The sequence below is a fragment of the Podarcis muralis genome, chromosome 4 (genome assembly GCF_964188315.1).
Source record: "Podarcis muralis chromosome 4, rPodMur119.hap1.1, whole genome shotgun sequence".
Taxonomy (NCBI): Eukaryota; Metazoa; Chordata; class Lepidosauria; order Squamata; family Lacertidae; genus Podarcis; species Podarcis muralis.
Window position 1 is genome coordinate 80,213,676 of NC_135658.1, and position 24,569 is coordinate 80,238,244.

The 24,569-nt window shown below is 42.2% G+C and overlaps 1 long non-coding RNA gene across 1 annotated transcript in view; it reads left to right on the forward strand.

The window, feature by feature from the left end:
* LOC114596463 (uncharacterized) overlaps positions 1-6,019 on the forward strand; it is a 333,985-nt gene extending 327,966 nt beyond the window's left edge. Inside the window, exon 5 of the long non-coding RNA XR_003706534.2 lies at positions 5,899-6,019. This is a non-coding gene — a long non-coding RNA (uncharacterized LOC114596463). The remainder of the gene's footprint in view (positions 1-5,898) is intronic.
* Positions 6,020-24,569: the final 18,550 nt, after the last annotated feature.

Sequence of the window (24,569 nt, forward strand, 5' to 3'; positions counted from 1 at the left end):
GATTTGTGTAAAAATAAAATTATGTCCTCTCCTCTTGTTGTAACATATAGGTACAAGTAATAAAAATAAGTACAAACGTATCGGGAAATATTTAGGCTTTTTATATAGGGGGCAGTATTCTGTTTTGTATTGACATCACCAAGGGAGGCAGGTGGGGAATATATACAGTTGGAGCACCTTCCTGCCAACTGCCATTTCTCTGCAACTATTGTAGTTAGCAGCTGAAATTCAAAGGATAGGAAAGCTACTTTACAGAAATACAACCGAAACGACTGAAAACAGGGTGGCCCCTCTTTCCTCTCAGTGAAAACAAAAGGTCTAAGCATACAGTGGCTTAAGGAAGGAGATGGAGGTTCTGAAGCCCACCCAAAACACACCTCCAGATGACCAATGAACTTTCTTGAATCATAGAGTTGGAAGGGACACCAAGGGTTGTCTAGTCTAACCCCTGCAATGCAGCAATCGCAGCTAAAGCATCCATGGCGGATGGCGTCTCATCCTCTGCTTAAAAACCGCCAAGGAAGGAGATTCCACAAACCCCAAGGGATTCCGTTTGTTCCACTGTCAAACAGCTCCTGCTGTCTTCCTGATGTTTAGTCGGAATCTCCTTTCTTGTAACTTGAACAATATGAGATGGGGCACAGGGAAACATGGTAATTGTCCCCAATCTCTAACAGGGATTTCTCAGCATCCTCACTAAGTTATATTTCCCAAGATTCCTTGGTGAAGGGCGTGGCAAACTGGTAGAAGTTTGTTCTGCAGTTCAGCTGCCCTGTATTTTCAGGAACTTTTCAAGGAAAGATACAGCAACAAAATAAAGGAAGAATGCATGTTAATGGATGGGACGATGACAATAAAGCAAACAATTTGCTTCATGAGATTTTGCATAAAGGGCCTAAGGCGTAAAGTGCAAGTAACACACTGCTAAGGCTATATTATACTTTCCCACTTCCTTTCCTAGCCTTCCTCAATAATTTCGTGTTATGAATCCGAAAAACAAAGCAAACCAATTCCACCCAGTTAATCCAAATTATTTATAGTCTAAAATGACCTCTGCATTTCCTCTCTAAAAAATGATAGCATATATAACTTGATATTAATAACAAATACAATGTTTTCAGTGTGAAGAGGGGAAAGTCTCTTCTGTTTTCTATAGCTCAAGACATATTAATAAACGTACAGTAAGACTTGATATAATACAAACACACTGTTGTTACAGAGGCTGCTGTATTCAAATAAAGGAATTCAGAGAAAGAAAAATAATAGCCTGTGTTTATTGTCTGTTTGGCATAAAATGCCCTTTGCATTAAAATATACAGATTAATCCAGTGGGTCTGTTGCTTTCCATTCACGCCTGTATATTTTAGGATATCATTTGCAGAATTTATAAATACAAGAAAATATAGTGAACAGTGTTTAAAACACAATAAGTAAACACCTTCGCAGACCAGGCATATTTTTAATGAATAGGCACACATTATTTCATACAGTATGTTTTTTTTACTATTCAGTTAACATTTAGTAATCAGCTAATTCCTCTTATCCGATCAATCAATGGTACCTAGAAAGAAATGTTCTCCAAGTAGGATTTATCCTAGCCGTTCAGCTAGTTGCAACAAAAGATAAAGGGAGATCGTGCTTAAGAGGTGAGTTTGTGGATAAATGTTCTGAGCAAAGGCAAGATAGATCTGTGTTATTTTGTGGGACTGTCTTTGGACCTGTAGTAAAATCTAGCCTAGAAAACCAAAGATGAATGGGAGAAGGCAGGCTAACATGGGTCATGTTAACTAGCAGCAAAGAGAGCCAATGTGGTGCCCTCCATATGTTTTTGGACTACAACTCCCATCAGCCCCAACCTGTAAAAGCCAACGGTCATGAATGATGGGAACTGTAGTACAACATCTGGAATACTGGCTACCCTTGTTGGTGCAGAGGAAGTGAGAATAGGGCTACCAAGAAATATGTAGATGGTGTTATTATATACGGAGTGTAATCTCAACTTTTTGGCAAAACTTAGAACCTTGGTAATCTTCCTCCTTGCAGCAGCTCACATGGAGGTGGCTCATACTTAGAAGTCCCCTGAGAGTTACTACTACTGTTTTTTACTTACTTCTGAGTAAATGTGAGCAGAAGTAGACTGTGTCTACACCCCAAGAAAATTTATTTGGACAAATGACCCACTGATACCAGTGGGATGCACTTCCAGGAATATACTTAGAATTGGCTTATAAAAATGTTAAGCATAAAGGAATCCTGAAGAATGCATGATGCTATCTTTCAAAAACATGAACGCTGCTAGAAGTTGGTCCTGGTCTTCTGTAAACATTGAAAACAAGAGGTTCTAAACAAGCTGCACTGGAGAGGATTCCAGTTAAATATTAGTGAAGAGTGTGAATCACATTTACAAGAAGAATTTCAGGGTCTCAATAATTTAATTTAACCCTGTATATGCAGCAAGGTTGACTAGATACTGGGGAGCGGAATCGTGTCAATTCCGGCTTTTCCGGGTTTATCACCTTCTTTAGATTTCTGCAGCGATTCGCGATTTTTTTCTTTCAAAAATCCTCATGAAGATTCGCCAGCATTTGAATACGAATTTCTTGTAATAAACACATTTATGTAAGCAGTTTTGAGTAATGCACACATTTTCGCAAACATTTCCCCTTAATACAATACATTATTCTGTTATTTTCACTAATATATGCATTTTTATGCACACTTTCCTGTATCATCATCATAATCACCATCATCACCAATGCGCTTATTAACTGCCCTTCACCCTAATGTCCTGTATAGATTCTTGTACACATTGGTTGGCTAAATTGCATAAAAAAAATTGTTTGGTTCGCATATGGTTCACAAATTAGATAACTGCTCATTAAAATAGAAAAACCCCACTAATTTCTTCCCTATCCTTATCCATTGTATGTAGGGGGGGCAGCAGAAACAGAAACAACAACAACAACAACAACAACAAGAACAACAACAACACTGTCACTATACAAAAACACCCCTGAACCTGCACTGGATATCAGACATAACACCATCCATGCAAAATAAATACATAACTGAAACAGTGGTAAGAATCTGCACTAAGAGGATGGGCAATTAGAACTCTCAGGTCACACTAAGCCAGGCATCCCCAAACTTGACCCTCCAGATGTTTTGGGACTACAACTCCCATCATCCCTAGCTAACAGGACCAGTGGTCAGGGATGATGGGAACTGTAGTCCCAAAACATCTGGAGGGTCGAGTTTGGGGGATGCCTGCACTAAGCAGTGGAAAAGGGAGCCCAAGGGATTACAGTGGTGAGGACCCCCTGCCCCCCAATGAGTGATATAGTCATTTGCCGGACTGCCAAGGTAAATGGCAGGTTTTCCTTGCTCTGACAAGTGAATGAGGTGGCAATGAGGCTTTCAAGTTGTACTTCAAGATGTACCACTACACCACTGGTCATCCAGAGTAGGCAATCAGTTTGTCAGAAAGCATTTATAGTCACTGCTGGCAGCCTGCTGACTGTATTTGTAGACACGCCCCCCCGCCCCAAAGCTGGCCACGGTGCCTAAATAAGACCAAAATCATCTGACAGTTCAGTAGACACAACCAAGCTGGCAGCTGGTGCTTGTGTGTATCACACAAGCAGTGAAAATGCCCCACAATAATCTGAATATCCTTTGTGATGAACTGTTTGAGAAGCTATGGGTTAAGTACATGTGAACTTATATCCATAGTTTGCAAAAAAAACAAAACAAAAAACCCCAAACACTTGTTTTTCTTTTTTTTACTGCACGCAAGACAAAACTTTAGACATCGTTAATAAGTGATAGTGTATCTACAGCTTAGCATGAATACTTGCCTCTAAGAGTTTGTTTAATTAAATGGCTCACCACTGTCAAACCATACGTACATTTGATCCCTTAGATAAATATTTCCACATTATATTTGCAGGAGCCCATTCACTTAGTTATATAAAGATGAAGTGAGCAGAGTATTTGGTACCACCTCTTCCTTTTCCTTCTGATCCTTCTGTGAAAGCCTTAAACTTTTGACCCTTGATCCACATTTTCCCATTGTCATCTCATGTCTCCTTTTCTGTCCCCCCACTATTAATTTTAGATTATTTTAAACTATTAATTAATTGATTAAATTTATATCCTGCCCCTCGTTGCATGTGAAACTAGGGTGGGTCAAAACAATTAAAAACACAGTATACAATGGAAGCAAAATAGAATACTTTTAAAAATAAAATGATCCTCTTCCTATTAAATATATTAGTCAGAATAGCCTATAACTTGGAGCACAAACAAGTATCTCTTAGGCATATAAATGGCAAACTCAGAAAGCTTGGCAGAAGAGAAGAATCTTCAGCTGGAACTGAAAAATAACCCAGATTGGTGTCAGTAAAAGTTCATGGAGGGAATGCTCCATAGCTTGGGTGCTCTTGTGAAGAAAGCCTTCTGGTGAGCCACAGTTCTCATAACTTCATGCAACAATAGCACTGTCATGAGGCCAAACAAGCATCCCCACAGCTACTCGCTGAAACCACCCCTACAAAAAAACAATGTCTCCGACTCCCAACCTGCAGTGTTGGTCCAGGACAACACCATGATTGATGGAATCAATAGCCACAGAGAGATCAAGGAGAACTAACAGGGATGCATTCACCCTGTCTATATCCCAGTACAGAACTTCCATTAAGACAACCAAGGCTATTTCAGTGGTGAAACCATATCGAAATGGGCCGAAATGTTTCATTTTCTCCAAGCATGCCTATAATTGAATGACCACCACCATCTCAAGCACCTTGTTGAAGAGGGGGATATTTTTGACTGGGCAAGAGCTATTACAGTCTTGTTGGTCCTGGGAGGGACCTGGGCGGGGGGATGGTTTCCCAATGCCTGGCTCCCCTATCAGAATCTCCAGATCAGAATCTCCAGGCAGCTGTTGAGGAGACTCCGAGGGAAGAGGACCCTCCAAACAAGCTGAATTCCAGTTCTCCAAAGTATAGAGAGCAAGTGTGGTTAAGAGCAGTAGATTTCGTAATCTGGGGAACCGGGTTTGCATCTCCGCTCTTCCACATGCAGCTGCTGGGTGATCTTGGGCTAGTCACACTTCTCTGAAGTCTCTCAGCCCCACTCACCTCACAGAGTGTTTGTTGTGGGGGAGGAAGGGAAAGGAGAATGTTAGCCGCTTTGAGACTCCTTTGGGTAGTGTTAAAGTGGGATATCAAATCCAAACTCTTCTTCTTCTTCTTCTTCTATAGCAGCCCTCACCAGGAAGGAAAGAGAGGCATGCTAATAGAAGGAACATTCTTCTCCAGGTGAATGTTGAAGGGGATGGGCAGGTGCAGCACAGGAACTAAAGAAAACTTAAGTGCAAACACTACAAAGGCACTGTAGATTAATATACTGAAATACAGAGAGAGCTGCAGTGATTCAGCGTTCTAGCCTTGCTTCTGGCACTTATTTAAATTGGCAGCTATATTTTTTTAATGTACACTTTTTCTTTTATATATATAAGAGTGTAATGCACTGAAGCACAACAGCTGAGTATTACCAGGGCTGGGATGCTGTGACCACCCCTTGCTCATCCTCTCCTCTCACCCAGTCTGCTTCTTTGTGGGTGTGATTTTTCCTTGAGAGATAACACAGCCCACCATTAGTGAAGTTTCATGTAAAGCTAGACTGTGGGTAGTAAACGTTGCCATCTATGTATGTTCCCCCCAACATACAATTTCCTTAGGTTCATGTATCCAGGAACTGTTGGGAAACAAAATAGGTCCACAGAGCAAGTCAGTGATTCAGTGGGATCAGAGTCTGGAACACATGTTCATATAAGGCTAGATAAAGTCCTTGAGAAAACTAGACCTCACTAAAACCTATTTTTCTCTCTTACAGCACAATCCTATTCATTGCTGCTCAGAAGGAGACCACACTGTGTTCAGCGGACGGTAAAGGTAATGGGACCCCTGACCATTAGGTCCAGTCGTGACCGACTCTGGGGTTGCAGCGCTCATCTCGCTTTATTGGCTGAGGGAGCCGGTGTACAGCTTCCAGGTCATGTGGCCAGCATGACTAAGCCGCTTCTGGCAAACCAAAGCAGCTCATGGAAACGCCGTTTACCTTCCCGCCAGAGTGGTACCTATTTATCTACTTGCATTTTGACGTGCTTTCGAACTGCTAGGTTGGCAGGAGCAGGGACTGAGCAACGGGAGCTCACCCCGTCATGGGGATTCGAACCACCGACCTTCTGATCAGCAAGCCCAAGGCTCTGTGGTTTAACCCACAGCGCCACCCGCGTCCCTTTCAGTGGACCATAGCCCTGTGTAAATGGGCATAAGATTGCAGCCTTAGTTGCTGGCCACCTTAGAATTTATTCCTCACTGTCTGGAACACAGTCAGCTGTTCAGATGCCTTTCATAAGAACCAGCCCACAGCTGGCCAGAGTTGCATCTCACAATATTCACCAAGCAACTGATTCGGGACAACTTGTGTACCATACAAACATGGGTTGAAGGGGGGGGAGGCCCTCCTTGCACCTCAGGCCTCACACCACACTTACTATTTAGTTATTTGGGTTCTTGCTGGCATTTAAACTTAAAGCACACATTTTAATCTCTAAAAATCCCAAAATCGTTCAGGAGGCTGAGGGCGTTCTTAGAAACAAGCACCATTGGGAAACAAAAAACAAAACAAAACATTTTTTGCTGCTTTGCTATGTATAAATAAGCATCTTATATGGCTATGTGCAACATATGATTGAAATGAGGTCATCTAAGAATATATTACTCTCTCCAATATGCGGGGGGGGGGGGGGAGATTCTTTAGATTTGTAAATGCTGTGCCAGTGTTTTTCCTCACTGTTAACAAATGTCACCTGGTATTAATTTAGTTGCTATATTCCGACCTGAGTGTTTCTTTCTATGAATTGCCTTCTGATAGGACAAAGGTGTGTGTGGTGTTCCCCCCCCTCCTCCACCCCCCAAAAATATGGTAATATATGTAGGTGAAAACAGCATTGGGGAATTTCTGTGTGACACATTTAATAGTTCAAATGAAAAATAATTGAATACTTTGCAGCTCAAAGTGGTTTATCACCATGGGTATTACAGTGTTTAGTGTTACTTAGTTTGACCATGTTAAAGTGAGAATGGATTGTTCGGTTGTGAAGCATATTATTTGCGGTCTATTTAGTCTTCTGTTTCTTCCTGTGAAAATTCTGTTCTCTCCCCCCACCCTCCACTTTCTTAGAATAGTACACACCAACAGAAGAAGGAAAAAAAATGTAAGGAAAGTAAGAGCTGGCAACAACAAACCTCTACCTAAGGTGAAAAGCATTACTATTTTGAAGAACAAGATAATTCAGGAGTCTGCCTACACCTACTGATTCCAAACAAGAGTCACATCCACTACCATCTTAGCTGCATGAAACGTTCTATGACTCTGTGCTTCCTGTTTTCACGTTACCTTTCCCCCTAGCTGTTAGAATCATCTGTACCAAATTGGGTCACATAATTTTCACCAGTAGTGCAATGGCAATCACTTGAAGGGTTAATCATTAAGTGTGCTCCATCTTTTCTGCTGAATTTTGAAAATTCTACATTCTGGACTTAGGATGGCTGGGACCACAACCAGTGCTTTTTCCCTGGGGTGACGAAGGGGTACACATACCCCTCAACATTTTGTGAATCTAAGTCTGGCGTCCTTGAGGGGTGTTATTTCAATATGAGTAGGAAAATGAGAGTACCCCTAAACATTTTTTTTAGAAAAAAGCACTGACCACAACACAAAGCAAATGCATTGTGATAGGCAGGGAGGGAGCTGGGAGGTAGGAAATAAGGTCACTGCATCAACTCAGGTTTGCTTGTTAGTCCAGCAACAAAAAATTAAAAACTGGCTTCCTTATCACTGAAGAATTCCCCTCAGGAGAGAGGCCATGTCCCTTTGCAACATTATTAACTACCCAACAGGCAATAGCTTTCCTAAACAGGCATAGTCACAAATAGTCCTTGAATGAAACACAACAATCTGATTAGAAGCTGCATTTCATTTCATTGCAAGTTTTTCCTCAGCCCTGAGATTTGCTTTAGAGGGAAGTGTCTGTACACCGCCTTGCTTTTGTCTCAACCGGAGGGTTTAATAGCTGAAGTAACTGAAAAGGCCTAACACCAGAAAGGCTTTCGTTACCAGAGTAACCGTAAAAACAGACCCCAGTCTCCATGGCAAAGAGAAAAGCTATTTGCTGCAGCCTTTTCAGACCTTGAACAGACACTGACAGTTTTCCTATAATCACTGCAGATTATTTGTAGCAACTAACTATATTATAATGTTAACTATAGGAGGGCTTTGAAATTACACTTGGGCGGTGTGGAGTGGGGGGGGGTTAGAAATAAATACATGCAAGGAAATTTTTTACCAGTTTAGCTAGGAGTCTATTATCAGTTTTAAAATCATAATGTAATTCATTCTACTATTCCAATTGAGTGAGGTCACCTTCCTGGTTTTGTTCTTATATTTTGTGCAGAAAAATTCTCACTCTATTGTGAGTCCTATACAGTCTGTAAAATTAGCATACACTCACTTCTATTGAACAATTTATTGTGAGAATGCCTTACACCACCGAGGACCACTATACAGTACGTGGCATCCTCTATGCTTTTTCAGCTACTGTACATTGACAATAGTTTATGTTACCCACACTACTCAAATGATTATTCTTCCCGTAGTTTTGCGCTAGATTTTACACAATACACTTTTTATGATTATTTTAAAGTGCATTGCTTATATAAAACCTGCAACGCTCTCATTTAAATTACTGGCATGCATTGCAAGTGCTCCTTTGCAAGGGCTCCTCATTCAGTTCTTATTAAAGTGTTGAACTTGCCTGAAGTTTATCCTGCGCAGCATTACTCAACACTTTCCCCAGTTTTCTTTCTGCCTTCTCAAGCTTAAATCTACCACACACAGCCAGCACACGTTCAATCGAGAGAGACTCTGGCAGGATTCTTGTGCAGCAGTAGTGATGTGGTTGCTGCTCCCTTGTGGATCCATCTCATATCACTCTAATAACATAAGAAAGAAGAAGCCATGGGAATAGTATAAGCGGAGGAGAACTGCATGGGAACAATGACACCAACACCAGAAGGGAAGGCTAGTGGTTCTTAGATTACAATCCCAACTTTCCCATAGGGTGTCTCCATCCTTAAGCTGACTGGTGGCTGGTGCCCCTTGGTGCTGGTGGAAGTAAAAGAGTCCTTGCTGGGGATGGGTGAGATTCCCCAGCACCAGCAGCCATTTCTTTCTTTCCCCCCATGTAAGTTAATTCTGTTAAACCAAGGATTCAGGGTGAGAGTGGGCTACTTCCCACACCAGCCATTTCCCCCCATATGCAAGTTAATGGAAGATAATGGATCCGTCAAGGGTCCATTATCCAACATGCTTCAGATGAAAATAGGGACCAACTAAGCCTCCTCAAACCATTTTTTTGTGCATGCCCCCCCCCCGAGCATTTCCTATCAGATGTAGGGCAAATGCCACCAGCACTACACCAATGGGACACAGCATGCATGTCCTCCTCCGCCCTGAGATAACCCCTTAATCACGATTTGATTTTATTCTTTGGTAGATTAAAAAAAGAACACCACATACCAATAATTACCGTATTTTTCGCTCGATAAGACACACCAGACCACAAGACGTACCTAGTTTTTGGAGGAGGAAAACAAGAAAAAAAAATTCTGAATCCCAGAAGCCAGAACAGCAAGAGGGATCGCTGCGCAGCGAAAGCAGCGATCCCTCTTGCTGTTCTGGCTTCTGTGTTAGCTGCGCAGCCTGCATTCGCGCCATAAGAAACACACACATTTCCCCTTACTTTTTAGGAGGGAAAAAGTGAGTCTTATAGAGCAAAAAATACAGTAAATTTTAAAAAGGGGCAAGATTAGATGTGGCTGCTCATAGCATTTAAAAATAAATAAATCAAGTCTCATTGTGCTCCCCCTTTCTTCTCACCCAAACTGGACCTCTCAGGCAGAAAGACAACACCCAGCCACCTTTAGTTATGAGCCTCCATTCATCAGGTATCAGCCTAAGTTTTATTTCAGCATTCTAAACTTTAAATCTACAGCACATAACCATTAAAATTTGTTTGTGGAGAGAGCGCTGTCTCATGGAGCAACCATGCAATTCCTACATTACGGCAACCCCAACGTGGTTGCACACTGTACAGTACAGTAATATATTGTGGCAACCTTACAATTCCCAGTTTGTATCAGGCCATAGAATGCACAACATATTTTTGCTTCCTGTAGGTCAGCTGAAACCTTTAAAAACTTTCAAGGCAGTTCTTCATGTATAAAAGATGGTGACAACCCGAGACATGATGCATGAAAAAAGGCATCCTATAGTGGTTGTGGGGCCCCACTAAATAATTTATAGCTTGTTCCACTTTAATCACAAATGTGATGCTTCAGTGGTGGATGGCATGGTGGGACAATAACAACAACAGTTTGTTTGTTTGTTTGTTTGTTTGTACCCCACCCATTTGGCTGGGTTTCCCCAGCCACCAAACTGCGGGAGGCAATGGAAGACAGGAGTGCCTGGCGTGCTCTGGTCCGTGGGGTCACGAAGAGTCGGACACGACTAAACGACTAAGCAACAAGCAAAGCCCCAGCCACTCTGGGCAGCTCCTAACAGAATATTAAAAACACAATAAAACATCAAACATTAAAAAAACTTCCCAATACAGGGCTGCCTCCAGATGTCTTCTAAAAGTCAGATAGTTATTTATTTCCTTGACATCTGATGGGAGCGCGTTCCACAGGGCAGGCGCCACTACCGAGAAGGCCTTCTGCCTGGTTCCCTGTAACCTCACTTCTCACTGCCACAAGGTCCTTGGAGGTGGACCTCAGTGTCCAGGTTGAACAATGGGGGTGGAGACACTCCTTCAGGTATATTGAGCCAAGGCTGTTTAGGGCTTTAAAGGTCAACACCAATACTTTGAGTTGTGCTCGGAACCGTACTGGCCACCTGACCTCCTGTTGGTCACATTGCTGCCGCATGCTGGTAGACAGAGGGGTGCAGTGAGGTGGCTGTGTATGTATGCTAGTCTGGCAGTCTGCTGGTACCTTTGTAGGTCACGAATCTCCCTGCTATCTTGCAATATATCCTCTACCACCCGGTAAGCAGCAGAAGCAATGCAACCAAGTGGAAATCAGGTGAACAGTCACATCATGCTCTCTACTAGTGTGCTACTTGAGGCGATGCAGAAATCTCAGCTAAAGCATCCATGGCAGATGGCCACCCAACCTCTATAATGCCAGGACTTGTCATGGGCTAAACTGAACTATCATAAGTCTGAGTAAAATGTCTGCTTTTGGTTTGCTGGGCACCAGAGGTCCTCAGATGATGAAACAGCTGATATGAGGAGGTTGTGTAATTTTAGGGTGAAGACATGCATAATAGAGCTCAGATAATGTCTGCTGTGAGGTGAGCTCAGTTTTCTCCTGGCATAGATAATGAAATGACCATCCCATCAAAAACTGGCACAGCCATTGTTGTTTGCCCCCCCCCCCCCGCATGCTTCAAGTGGATGGTGTATCCTTTTCTGTTGTTTTAGAAAAAGTACAGTGGTTCCTCAGGTTAAGTACTTAATTTGTTCTGAAGGTCTGTTCTTAACCTGAAACTGTTCTCAACCTGAAGCACCACTTTAGCTAATGGGGCCTCCTGCCGCATGATTTCTGTTCTCATCCTGAAGCAAAGTACTTAACCCAAGGTACTATTTCTGGGTTAGCGGAGTCTGTAACCTGAAGCGTATGTAACCCGAGGTACCACTGTACATTAATGTTTATACATAGGCATCCATTTACATTACCTTGCTGATTAGAGGGTTTTTTTTAAAAAAAAAACCAAACTGCAAAATTTTCACAGAGATGGAGATGTCATCATGAGACTAGTCTTAATCATTCTCTTGCACAACTAGCTTTTAGTGCAAATTTGCAGAACTGCTCACTACCCGCAACTTCATTTCTTACGAGAAAATATATGTTTGAACAGAATATTTTTTCAGGGTGGTCACACTGTTCTAATACTTGTTACATTTGTCTTCATCCTTTCTGTGCACTGGCCATGCTGTGACAGATAGCTTGAATTCCAAAATATATGCTCATTAGAATCAGTAGCAAAGAAATGCAGGGACAGGTACTGCACTTTCAAAAATTCTGGTTCATGATATTCAAATTCTAAACAAAGCGTTTGCATGTAAATGTGCCCATACTGCCATATGAACAACTATCAATCCTGAAAATTCCTGTCGAATAGAACCCTCTGCAAGTAGTGGCATGTAGCGTTTCTCAGGACTACCTCTCAAGGTTTTTAAATATCTGGAAGTTTCACTTGGAACGAGATCAGAATTAAGCTCCTACGATATTTTATACTAACATTAGATAATTAATTGATGCCATTCATTACCGGTAGTATTTGTTGAGGGAAAATATCAACCATAAAAAATGTAAGTAATTAGAACTCTCATTATCTTAAATTTAATCTTAATAAGTGCTATTATATTCTTGATCATAGATAGACAGGCAAGCAGGCTGGTTATGTTAAGACACTTCAGGAGACGGCCAATGCATCACATTTTAAGCTGCATCATATGAGCATAAGTCAAATTCAGAGCTTTGGTCTCACTGCCAGTCACTGTCCCCTGTACCTGCTCTGCATGAGATTACCTGATAAAGCCCCTCCCTTGCCATTCTGTTGCTGTAAAATGCTGGTGCGTGCTGATGTGCATCACTTGTTGAGGCTGGTAAGGTGGAAGGCAGGGAGCCCAAAGAGTAGGCGGAGCCAGAGCCAATGGCAGGCGGAGCCAACTACTTCTACTTTTGCCCCATTTTCCTCCCTGCTAAGGTCAACAAACGCAACATTGAGAGCAAGGAGGACAAGCTGACAACCGGTGCCACCCCCTGGATTGGATAGAAGACAGGTAGGTTGGGGGTGGCTGAGGGCACCTTTCTGTCATGCCCAGTCAGTATGCATGGGAGCCAATATGAAAGATGCCCAAGTATCCATGTCAACATTCAGAATTTCTGTGGAATAAGTGGTGGGATTTCTCAGCTTGTAAGGTCTATATGAACTGAGTTCCCTGTAGCCTTCAAAGGGTAGAAAGTTTGATAACCACTACCCTAGAGTACGGGACGCGGGTGGCGCTGTGGGTTAAACCACAGAGCCTAGGACTTGCCGATCAGAAGGTCAGCGGTTCGAATCCCCGTAACGGGGTGAGCTCCCGTTGCTCAGTCCCTGCGCCTGCCAACCTAGCAGTTCGAAAGCACGTAAAGTGTGAGTAGATAAATAGGTACTGCTCCAGTGGGAAGGTAAACGGCATTTCCGTGCGCTGCTCTGGTTCGCCAGAAGCGGCTTAGTCATGCTGGCCACATGACCCGGAAGCTGTACACCGGCTCCCTCGGCCAATAAAGCGAGATGAGCACCGCAACCCCAGAGTCGGTCACGACTGGACCTAATGGTCAGGGGTCCCTTTACCTTTACCCTAGAATACCAGGGCAGGGGTACCAGAGGTTGCTGCTATGTCAGCCCAGGGCACAAGACTAAGCTGTGTAATTTGTTTTAAACTGTCTTTCATGTTGTATTTTAAATTGCTGTGACCTGGCCTGGGACCTTGTGGCAAAGCATGGGGAAATCATCATTGTTGTCTCCCAGTAATGAGGTGACAAGATGAGAGGTCCATTTGGACCAGCTCTCTGAGACTCTACATTTGGAATCTATGTCCTTACAACAGAGCATAGGTTGGCTTGTGGGAAAGCTTGGATGTCTTCTAGAAACTGAAAGCATGAGAGGCTAGCCTGCTAGATCACCTACTGACTAAATTTCATCTTTTTTTATTGTGTTACATGCTCAAAGTAAAGCTCTTGAAGACGAGAGAGAGAGAAAGATGGAACAAGTCCACAATAGATAAAAAGTATAACACGGGATCTGTGTATAATGACTAGTACTCCAGATGCCCTTTCATATATTTAAAATTGCCATTCCATTACATAAAATGTAATTCATTCTACTTCTCCCTATCTCTACCCCTCCCCCCACCACAAAAATATAATCCCAGAAGGGTTTTGACCAAACAAAAATGCTCTAATGATTGCAAATGGTTCAAATATTCTGTCCAGTGAGTTTAAGTTAAGTGATAAAAGTTTCATGTTAAAAGAAATAATAAGTGGAATTTCACACATATTATAGTAATTGTGAAAGCATCCAATTTACATGGAAATAATGCAAAAGAATTCTGACCATGATGGTTTAAGTGAATCATTACATGCATCAGTGATACATTTAGAAACCTGCAGCATGCCAGGTATGTTTCTTTTAGCATAATAAGTCTTGTAATGGAGCCTTTAAAAGCCTTAAATGTATAGTTAGATGAACCTTTCCATTCGGATTTTGATATCAAAAAGAAGAAACAGGAGATCATTAAAAAGCCAATTAAACCAATACTCATTTTTCCTTTACCAGTTTATATCATGTCCCTCGAGGACCTATCATTTTGAGAAACATTATTTTATTTACATTGGATTAGAATGAAAATTGTTTTACTACGCTAATCTTTTTTTATTTCTCAGTAGTATTTGAGAAGCACACTCAGGCTGTCGCAGAAATACTGATTCGGTGTAGTAGCATATGTTAGAGGCTAGAATCTAATATAGCAAATCCCATTAATTTCAGTGTGGTGTACTCCTCGGTTAAGAAAGCATGCATAGGATTTCAACCTAAAAGGCCTTTTGGGCAAACAGTAGGGTTCTGTCCATAGGATCTGTGCTGACTTGGTACCTAAAATACATGTGGAAAATCTGTGCTTTGCCACAAAGGGACCTGTGAATTCTCATTATTTTTATAGACATCAGAAGCTGCCTTAAACTCACACCATATGCCCATTTTAGCTCAGTATTATCTACTGACTGGCAGCAAGGTTCATTCCAAGTCCTTCCTGAAGATGCTGAGGATTAAACCTCAGACCTTCTGCATGCAAAGCACCCACTCTTAACGCCAAGCAGCAGCCCTTCCCTAAAGACAGACATGATTGAGAGTCAGGATGTTGACGTTATTGAAGGGAGCTTCGCCATTGTCTTGCTAAGGTTGCAGGAACCCATGGCAAACACAAGAACATAGTAAAGTTTTATGGATGATTCTTTCCGTTCACCATTTTAAGACAACTATTGGCACCTAGTGTTGACACCTTTCCTAGGCCCTCCACATTGGGCAGCTGGATCAGTGAGTCTCCATTTTAATTTGCTACCGTTTTTACGTTTTACTTTTTAACATTTTATATTAAATACTTATACCCCACCTATTTTCAATACCCAAGCTGCTTTTCTGAGGAACTCAATGTGCCTTTCTTCTTATTTCCCACCTTTCCCCCCCATCATAGAATGCAAAGCACCTTACATGGAGTCCCCATCCATAGTCTGCCATCCAGGCATGACTATGGCAGCTCCACCAAGCTGTTTATAATAATAATTGTAATAATTTGTTACTTGTACCCCAGCCATCAGACTGGGTTGTCCCAGCCACTCTGGGGCAGCTTACAACAGACTATAAAAAACACATGATACTTTGTGTTTGCATTGTGTATGTTCAGACCATGCCCTTACCCACAGTGCCTTGGTTTGACACAACATTGGGTGCTACAGAGCTTTGTGGTTAATTAAAATGGCAGATCCCAGTCACTCTTGGAGTAGTGATGCCACTATCAGGCATGTCTTGGGGGATGGTCATCAACATAAGAGGGGACCTATAAGAAGTCATTTTGCCCAGGGCATCTTCAAACCTGGATTCTGATCTGAACCAAGAAGTAGTACTTTCTAATCCCAGATGGTTGGGAGTGGCAGCGATTACTTGGTGGTGAGACAACTGCACTTTAGACATGCTCAGAAGCATTAAGTGTACTTCACATTGGGTGTCTTTTGGCACAATAAAGACTGACAAATTTATTATGACATACGCTTTTGTGGACTACAGTGCAGTTCACCAGATGTATGTTAGCCTGAGTTAAAGGAACATATTATGGTGGGAAATGTAAACAGTAAGATCATGAGGAAACGAAAGGCAGAAAATTCTAGATGAAAATAATTATGTTATTAACAGTGCCCACTTGTGGAAAAGCACAGTTGTGTTGTTAATGCAGACATCCTACAATTGCTTCACATGTGTTCTCTGTTAAAATAGGTTTTGCGCCTGATCCTTAGTAGGTTCTGATTCAAATTATGCCTTCCAAATGAGCGGCCACTTAATTCTGCTTTCATATTAGTTACATTTCACACCTCCGGACCAAAAAGAAGAAGACAAAGATTGCTCCTGCCTAATAGGTCTGATGTGATCTGTGCTGGTCTAAATGCTGCATTTTAAAAATAAATAGCAGGAATGAATTCTACATTGTTATTTTTGCAGTTTTTCAATTACATGTGAGGAGTTCTTCTGCCATTCATTACCTCGGGTATCCCTGAAAGGCAAACCACTGTGCAACACTCCTTTTCGTTTTCTTTTCTTTTTACTTCTCTGCAGATTCTCCCTCTGCATGATCTGCAATTATCACACCGTTTGTCTTTCCTGTTCTCAGGGGAACACAAAATAATACATATCCTAGAAACAGATTGAGATTAAATTTGGTTCTTTCCAATAGAGAGTTCAGATAGTTAAAGAGGGTCACAGAATCAATATGCTGAAGACACATTGCCATTTCAGGGAGGGGAACACCCTCAAACAGAATGTGAAGACAGATGCTCCCCATTTCACCTTCAACCTTGCAATGCTGCTGGTGGTTGACCGCTCATTTCCTCCCCTTTTGGCCACTGTATCAGGACATTTACATGAGATAATTTAATGTGTAGTAGTTACCTCTTAGGGCTCTTTAACCACCCCACAATATCCAAATTCACAAAGGGGAATGGATGGATATTCGACATCCTTCTCAAGCTATGCATGTAAGGATTCTCATCTGTGATTGCGATTGCAAACAGACAGAAGCATACCCAGCTTGAATAAGGGCAAGGGTACAGTCTGGTAGACATGGTACCTCAGAACTCAGAGCCATGAGAGGCAGCTACAATGTTTACTGATGTACTGGGCCCACAGACATTAGGGGCCATAGACTTTGAGCTTCCTTTTTAAAACAAAGAAACAAAGCAAAGCAAAACAAAATCACGTATCTAGCCCACCTAGAAAGTTATGAAGCAAAATGTGCAAGTAACCTTCAAAGTGATTTCTGTGAGATGAACTTGCCTGTCTCCTCCTGCATTTTAGTGCTTTTAGCTAATGAGTGAAGTCAGAGCTATGAATTGTTTGAATACCAGGCAACAGAAATCCCTGAAGGTCCCCTCCCCATCAGTGCTGTTTACTCTAGCAACCAGGATGCATCTTTCCTGTGGTGGGTTAATCTGAGCTCAGGTACTTCCCATAAGTTATTTTCCACAAATCCCTCTACACAAAAAGTTCAGGTGTATGTTTAAAAAGACCACTTCCCAGGATAGCCAGGGTGGGGGAAATGGGTGCACCGCACCCACCTATGCCAAGTTGTGCTCCCCTCAGGGGTTTTTTTAAAAAAATGTATTTTTAATTTATGATATGACAGACAACGACGGCCTCCATTTTAAAAAATGACAGATTGTTTTAAGAACAGGAGCTACTGAAATACAGGACCCTTTGAAAAATTCAGTGAATAAGGCAGGTTAAGTGCCCTGCTTTACTCCACCCAAAAACTATAAGCATGTATAAGATACATAAAGGAATAGAGACTCCTCAGCTTTTCCATTCTGCCTGAAGTGCCCAGATATACCCTATAGTTTTCAAATAGTAATGATGAAAATAGAATGTAGAGTGAATGCAAATAATTCCCTTGCTGGCAATCTACCTACTTAATGTTGCATTCCACCTCCAAACATCATGCCACAACTGAAAACAAAACAAAACAAAACAAAACAAAACAAAACATGAGGAAGTCTCTGAAATATTCATTCCATTCCCTAGACTGGTATTATCCAGTGCATTTTATGTTCCCAGTCTGTAAGATTTCTCAATTCCTCTGGGTTTAGTTTGAGGACATACAGTAAAAACTAATCAGGCATGACAATGCTGTGACTTGGTGTAAGGTAGGCTTGCCATATTTCAAAAAGTAAAAACCAGGACACCCCGAATTTTTAAGGGAAATTCCCTTATTCCAAATAGGATTCCTCGCAAGAAAAGAGAAAAGTTGACAGCTATGAACTCTCTCTCTCTCTCTCTCTCTCTCTCTCTCTCTCTCTCTCTCTCTCTTCCATGAGTTAGCATGCCCAGGTAAGAAAAGAGATGCTTATGTGTTTTTTGCACAATCCCCAGAACCACCTTAAGCCACCCAAGCCTTGTTCTGGGCCCCTTCTGTGCAAACACCTTTCCGAAGCCTGTCTGATTTTGAGAAGGTGGCACAAGGGCTTGTGGATGCTCCCTCAGCCCTGGCGCCGCGTTCCCAAAGCGAGACTTGCCTGACACCAGCACTGATGCGTTATCGGTAGCAGAGGAATGTATTTATTTGACAAAGACTTTTAGATCTAGTTTCATGTGCAATTCTATTTATCCAACTGCATAGCTGCCAGTCTAAATGTGGCACAAGAGACAACTTATGCAGACCAAACAAGTCACTCTTAATAAGTGAAGCCATGGTCATAAACTCCAGAAGCCTGAATGAACTGTTGGGCTAGGCCAACCCTTACCTTCCATGAGGCTATTTAGGAAACGCCTTCCTTGGGGACAATCAGAAGCCCTGGCCAGGGAGCATAAGCCACCTGCTCCTGAAGTGACCCTCTTTCAGCCTGAGAGAAATCTGGTGTCTTATTTGCCCTGTTTTAGTATTTTAAAATTGTCTAGACATCACCATGCCAACAAAGGTCCGTATAGTAAAAGCTATGGTTTTCCCAGTAGTGATGTATGGAAGTGAAAGCTGGACCATAAAGAAGGCTGATCGCCAAAGAATTGATGCTTTTGAATTATGGTGCTGGAGGAGACTCTTGAGAGTCCCATGGACTGCAAGAAGATCAAACCTATCCATTCTGATGGAAATCAGCCCTGAGTGCTCACTGGAAGGACAGATCCTGAAGCTGAGACTCCAATACTTTGGCCACTTCATGAGAAGAGAAGACTCCCTGGAAAAGACCCTGATGTTGGGAAAGATGGAGGGCACAAGGAGAAGGGGACGACATAGGATGAGATGGTTGGACAGTGTTCTCGAAGCTACCAGCATGAGTTTGACCAAACTGCGGGAGGCAGTGGAAGACAGGAGTGCCTGGTGTGCTCTGGTCCATGGGCTCACGAAGAGTCGGATATGACTAAACGACTAAACAACAACAACCACCATTGGTCCCTTGGCAGAAAGGTAGAACAGTGAAGAATAAATCTAGAACTGCAGTTTGTGCACAGCTTTTCATTACAAGGATTTAAAAAAAATATTTTAACCATGGAGTTATTAATCATGAAGAAAAGCATGCCATTAAGGGGATTCGTGTAGAAAACAGAGATATATAACTGGCTTGGACAACACCCTTCATGTTGTTGGATTGAACAGGTTCCATGAATTGGCTCTTTGAGCCAGTCCACAACACCTCTCAAGGATGTACTTCAGGACATCATTCAGAGGCTCAGCACATCCTTGGGTGCCGTCACAGCATCCTTCCTGGCAGTGCTTCTTGTGAGCAAATGGCTTGTAAAGCAGCCAAGCTGACCAGGGAACTGACTGCTTGGAAGCTGCAGCTGTAACTAAGGATATGATGGCCAACATATTATGGTCATCCATGCACTTCCAGGGCACATGCATGAGGGTGGCGAGTCATGTGACTGAACCTGTTTTGAGTGAAAACAATGCTCCTCATGGTGATCTCCACTGTGATGAAACTGGTCATAATATTACCTGAGAAAAACCCAAACTCCTTCGCAAGCTTAGGCTTTTCAAGGATACAACTTTCTGTTTTTATAATTAGACAATGAATGTTGTAAGCCAAGTTGGGGGTGGGGTGGGGGGAACAAAAGCAAAAAACTGGTGAGACTTGTCAAAATATAAAAAGGAAATACCCTTAAGGCAATGATTCACTTTTTAAATGTATAAATTCTGCTATAGCATCTTTGAAAGTATTTTTATGTGGCACCCGTTTATCGGTCTATCGTAAAATCTGATTTTAATCAATTACACTTATATATCTGAACCAGTTATGACTGACATTGATCAATAGAAAACTGAATCTCTCTCTCTCTCTCTGTGTGTGTGTGTATATATATATATATATATATAAAATTTTGAAACAGGACCCAGCCGTTTTGCATGGAAACAGTCCAGGTACGTCATATCAGTAGAACATTTATGATGAATTACCTGCTTTGATATAATAATTCATGTTTATGTTTTGTGCCTCCTATGATGCAGCTCTATAGATACTCTTCCATGGCATTTTAGGAGATCACACTTCTTACCATTAGAATTAATATCTAATTTAAATTCTGAACAAGGAATTTGAAACTCCAGAGAATCTGAAGTGGCAACAGCATAGAAAAGATGCATATAAAGTAGCTATTAAATGTGTTTTAAAAAAATCTGTGGGAAGAGATTATGCCACTGCCAGGTGACTATACAAATCTTGGCTAAAAAGAACAACCTGGGGAGAAAGAGAGATAAAATTGTAAGTTGCATTTCAAGGAGATTTGTTCTTTCCATTTCAGGTACTGTGTCTGTCTGTCTACCCTGTTTCAAGTTTCAGATCCCAGAAACTTGAGTTGCCTTCATGCATTAAGCCAAAATCTGGAGAACAGATAGCCTCTTGATACCCTATGACCAGCTATCAGTCAGTACACATACAGTGGTACCTCGGGTTAAGTACTTAATTCGTTCCGGAGGTCCATTCTTAACCTGAAACTGTTCTTAACCTGAAGCACCACTTTAGCTAATGGGGCCTCCTGCTGCTGCCGCGCCGCCAGAGCACGATTTCTGTTCTTATCCTGAAGCAAAGTTCTTAACCTGAAGCACTATTTCTGGGTTAGCGGAGTGTGTAACCTGAAGCGTATGTAACCTGAAGCGTATGTAACCTGAAGCGTACGTAACCCGAGGTACTACTGTACTCTATCTATTCAGCATCTAAAGAAAGAAGGCCAATGGAACAGATGCCTCTCATGATAACTAATTTGAAAATCAAACATTGTATCATCACCAATGATGAAAATTTGTGTTACCCAATTTACAGTGATACCTCGGGTTAAGTACTTAATTCATTCCGGAGGTTCGTACTTAACCTGAAACTGTTCTTAACCTGAAGAACCACTTTAGCTAATGGGGCCTGCTGCTGCTGCCACGCCACCGGAGCACGATTTCTGTTCTCATCCTGAAGCAAAGTTCTTAACCTGAAGCACTATTTCTGGGTTAGTGGAGTCTGTAACCTGAAGCGTATGTAATCTGAAGCATATGTAACCCGAGGTAATACTGTATATAAATTATTTTCCTAAATATATGTTATCTTCACAGTGGCTACCGGATTCTTCCAATGTTGTTGTTTTTAAATTGGGGGGGGGGGGGAAATGTGATGTAGAAAAATGTACATGGATGTGCATGTACCACAATTGGCCCAATCACAGCTGCATGTGCCCAACAGCCATTCACACTAATACCGAACATGTGGCCACTCAGAATGTGGCGTGAAGACCTGCTCCTCCCTCACGTGGACACTGAATGTATAGCAGAGTGTCATGTGCATGTGCATGTGCCTTTAATGAGGACAGGATAGTGACAAGCTGATGGTGCAAGCAGTAGTAATACCAAGGATAGCCAATGTAGTGTAGACTACAACTCCCTCAGTTGTCTGGGTGGGGCTGGTGAGAACTGAAGTCCAGAAACATTTAGAGCGGCCTTTCTCAACCTGTGGGTCCCCAGATGTTGTTGAATTACAACTCCCATCACCCCTAGCTAGCAAAGCCAGAGCTCAGGGATGATGGGAGTTGTAATCCAACAACATCTGGGGACCCACAGGTTGAGAACCACTGATCTAGAGGGAACCACCTTAGCTACCCCTGAGTAAAATAATAGGATCAAGCTGTGCGCTATGCATGTGTGGGTGGATGGATTAGATATCAACAGTGGTAACCATAAATTATTGGATTAAAGGTAAAGGTAAAGGTACCCCTGCCCGTACGGGCCAGTCTTGACAGACTCTAGGGTTGTGCGCCCATCTCACTCAAGAGGCCGGGGGCCAGCGCTGTCCGGAGACACTTCCGGGTCACGTGGCCAGCGTGACATCGCTGCTCTGGCGAGCCAGAGCCACACACGGAAACGCCGTTTACCTTCCCGCTAGTAAGCGGTCCCTGTTTATCTACTTGCACCCGGAGGTGCTTTCGAACTGCTAGGTTGGCAGGCGCTGGGACCGAGCAACGGGAGCACACCCCGCTGCGGGGATTCGAACCGCCGACCTTTCGATCGGCAAGCCCTAGGCGCTGAGGCTTTTACCCACAGCGCCACCCGCGTCCCTAATTATTGGATTACCTTTGCCCATTGGCCATGGGACTGTTGACGGTTGGACTTCAACAACATCTGGTGTGTACCGCATTAGACACACCCTCATTTTAGGATCATGTGGTTCCAACACATGATATATCCTCTGAAATGGTGTAGAAAATGCAGAAAAGTGCTGTTTTGTGCAGCAGCACCTGAAGTCGTGCATAACACACTTTTTATCCCAGTCTATACGCTTAAATAATCACATCATTAATAGATCACTGTCAGTGTATATGGCACTTTACTGGATAACATAAGCAAAACAAAAACAAAAAAAAACAACCACAACCACCAGGTTCCCACCCTAAGGAGCTTGCAATCTAAATTTTGACAGCAGGGGAGACAGCAGAGGAAGAATCGAGGGGAACAAAAGATGGAAATTGTGTGCATGAAATACCGTACATAAACTTTCCTAAGCAAGAGCAGGCATAAAAGGTGTCATTTCTCTCTTGAAAATTTGGGCTATTATTTCAACAAAAAGCTACAGTAACTAAAAAGAGGCAATGTCTTGGGGAGCAAAAAGTAGCTCTGTTGACACTGGGGATTAAAAGCTCATTCCAAAGTGCTCCCCAAGATTCAGTCTATGACATTTTGAAATGACATGATTGTAGTCTTCAGTTTCCCACAGGCTCCAGCCTATGCCTTGCTGTGTTATTTGTACTTTGGATTGTCCAATAGGTTATGATTTGTAAAGCTGTAAGTGTGAAAATCTACTGTATTATATATGCCAAGAAAAGTTATTTATGCAGCAGATATGCTCTGTTATTGCACTTTAGCGCTGCAACCCCATAGTCGCCTTTGACTGGACTTCATCTGTCCAGGGGTCCTTTACCTTTTTTGAAACCTTTACAGTAAATGAAATCCAATTAACATTGTGCTTTTGAATTATGAACCTATATGGTTCTAAATGGTTGGTTACCTTTCCTGTCCGCATATCTGTTGTTCCACCTATGGCAAGGACATATATTGAGAAGAGTGAGGGTGCACTTTGTGCGCAGCAGTGGAGCTGAGGAATCAAGCTTCCCAGAAAGGTAACTCTTCAGGATCAGAGGTAAGAAGCCAAGGAAAGGTGGAACTGGTCCCTTGGCCTTTCCATGACATTTACAGTCTAAGTACAAGGACATGTTCTTTTCTTTCTGTTTTCTATTTTCTCCAGTTAATCAGGTGACTTGAAAAGAAGCTAGATAAGGGTATTGTCTGCAGTGACAACATCCTGATGATACTGTCAGAGGAGATCACAGGAAAATTTTCCCTTTTTGAACCAATAGAGTCATTAGGGAGAGTACTCATCACTTGAGTGCATCTGGGTTAATTACCACAAAAAAATCAAAAAAAAATCTGGAAGTAGCAGCTATTGAGTTGTTGTGGGGAGGTTTTCTTTTCCCCTACCAAAGAAGGGGCTGCTCAGTGCGAAACAAAACAATCATTTGGTGCCATATATTATTTCTTCAAGGACTTCACAGGATTCCCTCACCAGTCTGCCACTCATTGTGCAATAATTTTAAGGGAATGCCTGTCTCCTAGATTAAATTGAATAGGCCCAATTGCATGAAAATGTATTGAGAAATAGAAACTAGGAGTCATGCGGTAGCATTAATTGATCCATTTATTTTTGGACCCTAGTGAACTCACGCATATGGGGGGGGGGGGAGTCCTATTGAAATATATAGTGTGTTTAGGATACTATTTAGAGGGGCTGCAGCCGGGTAGAACTAGTGGCTGCAGCATCTCAGCTAAAGCAATGATTTGCCCCGCCTGAAAATGTTTCGGAAAACATGTTTTTCTAGGTTGTGACAGGATAGCTTCCATTTGAAGAATGAGGGTTTATTTGTAGCAACTCTCCAGTGTTTCAGATAACTCTTAGAGATGCCGAATAATTTTATAGGAATTAAAATGCGCATAGGGACTTGAGTAATTTTATCTTGGTTCTGAGAAATTCAGCAATCTTTCACTAATTTCTTTAAAGTTCTACTGGAAATCAGGCACTCTCACCTAGCAAGCAGACTGGTTTATT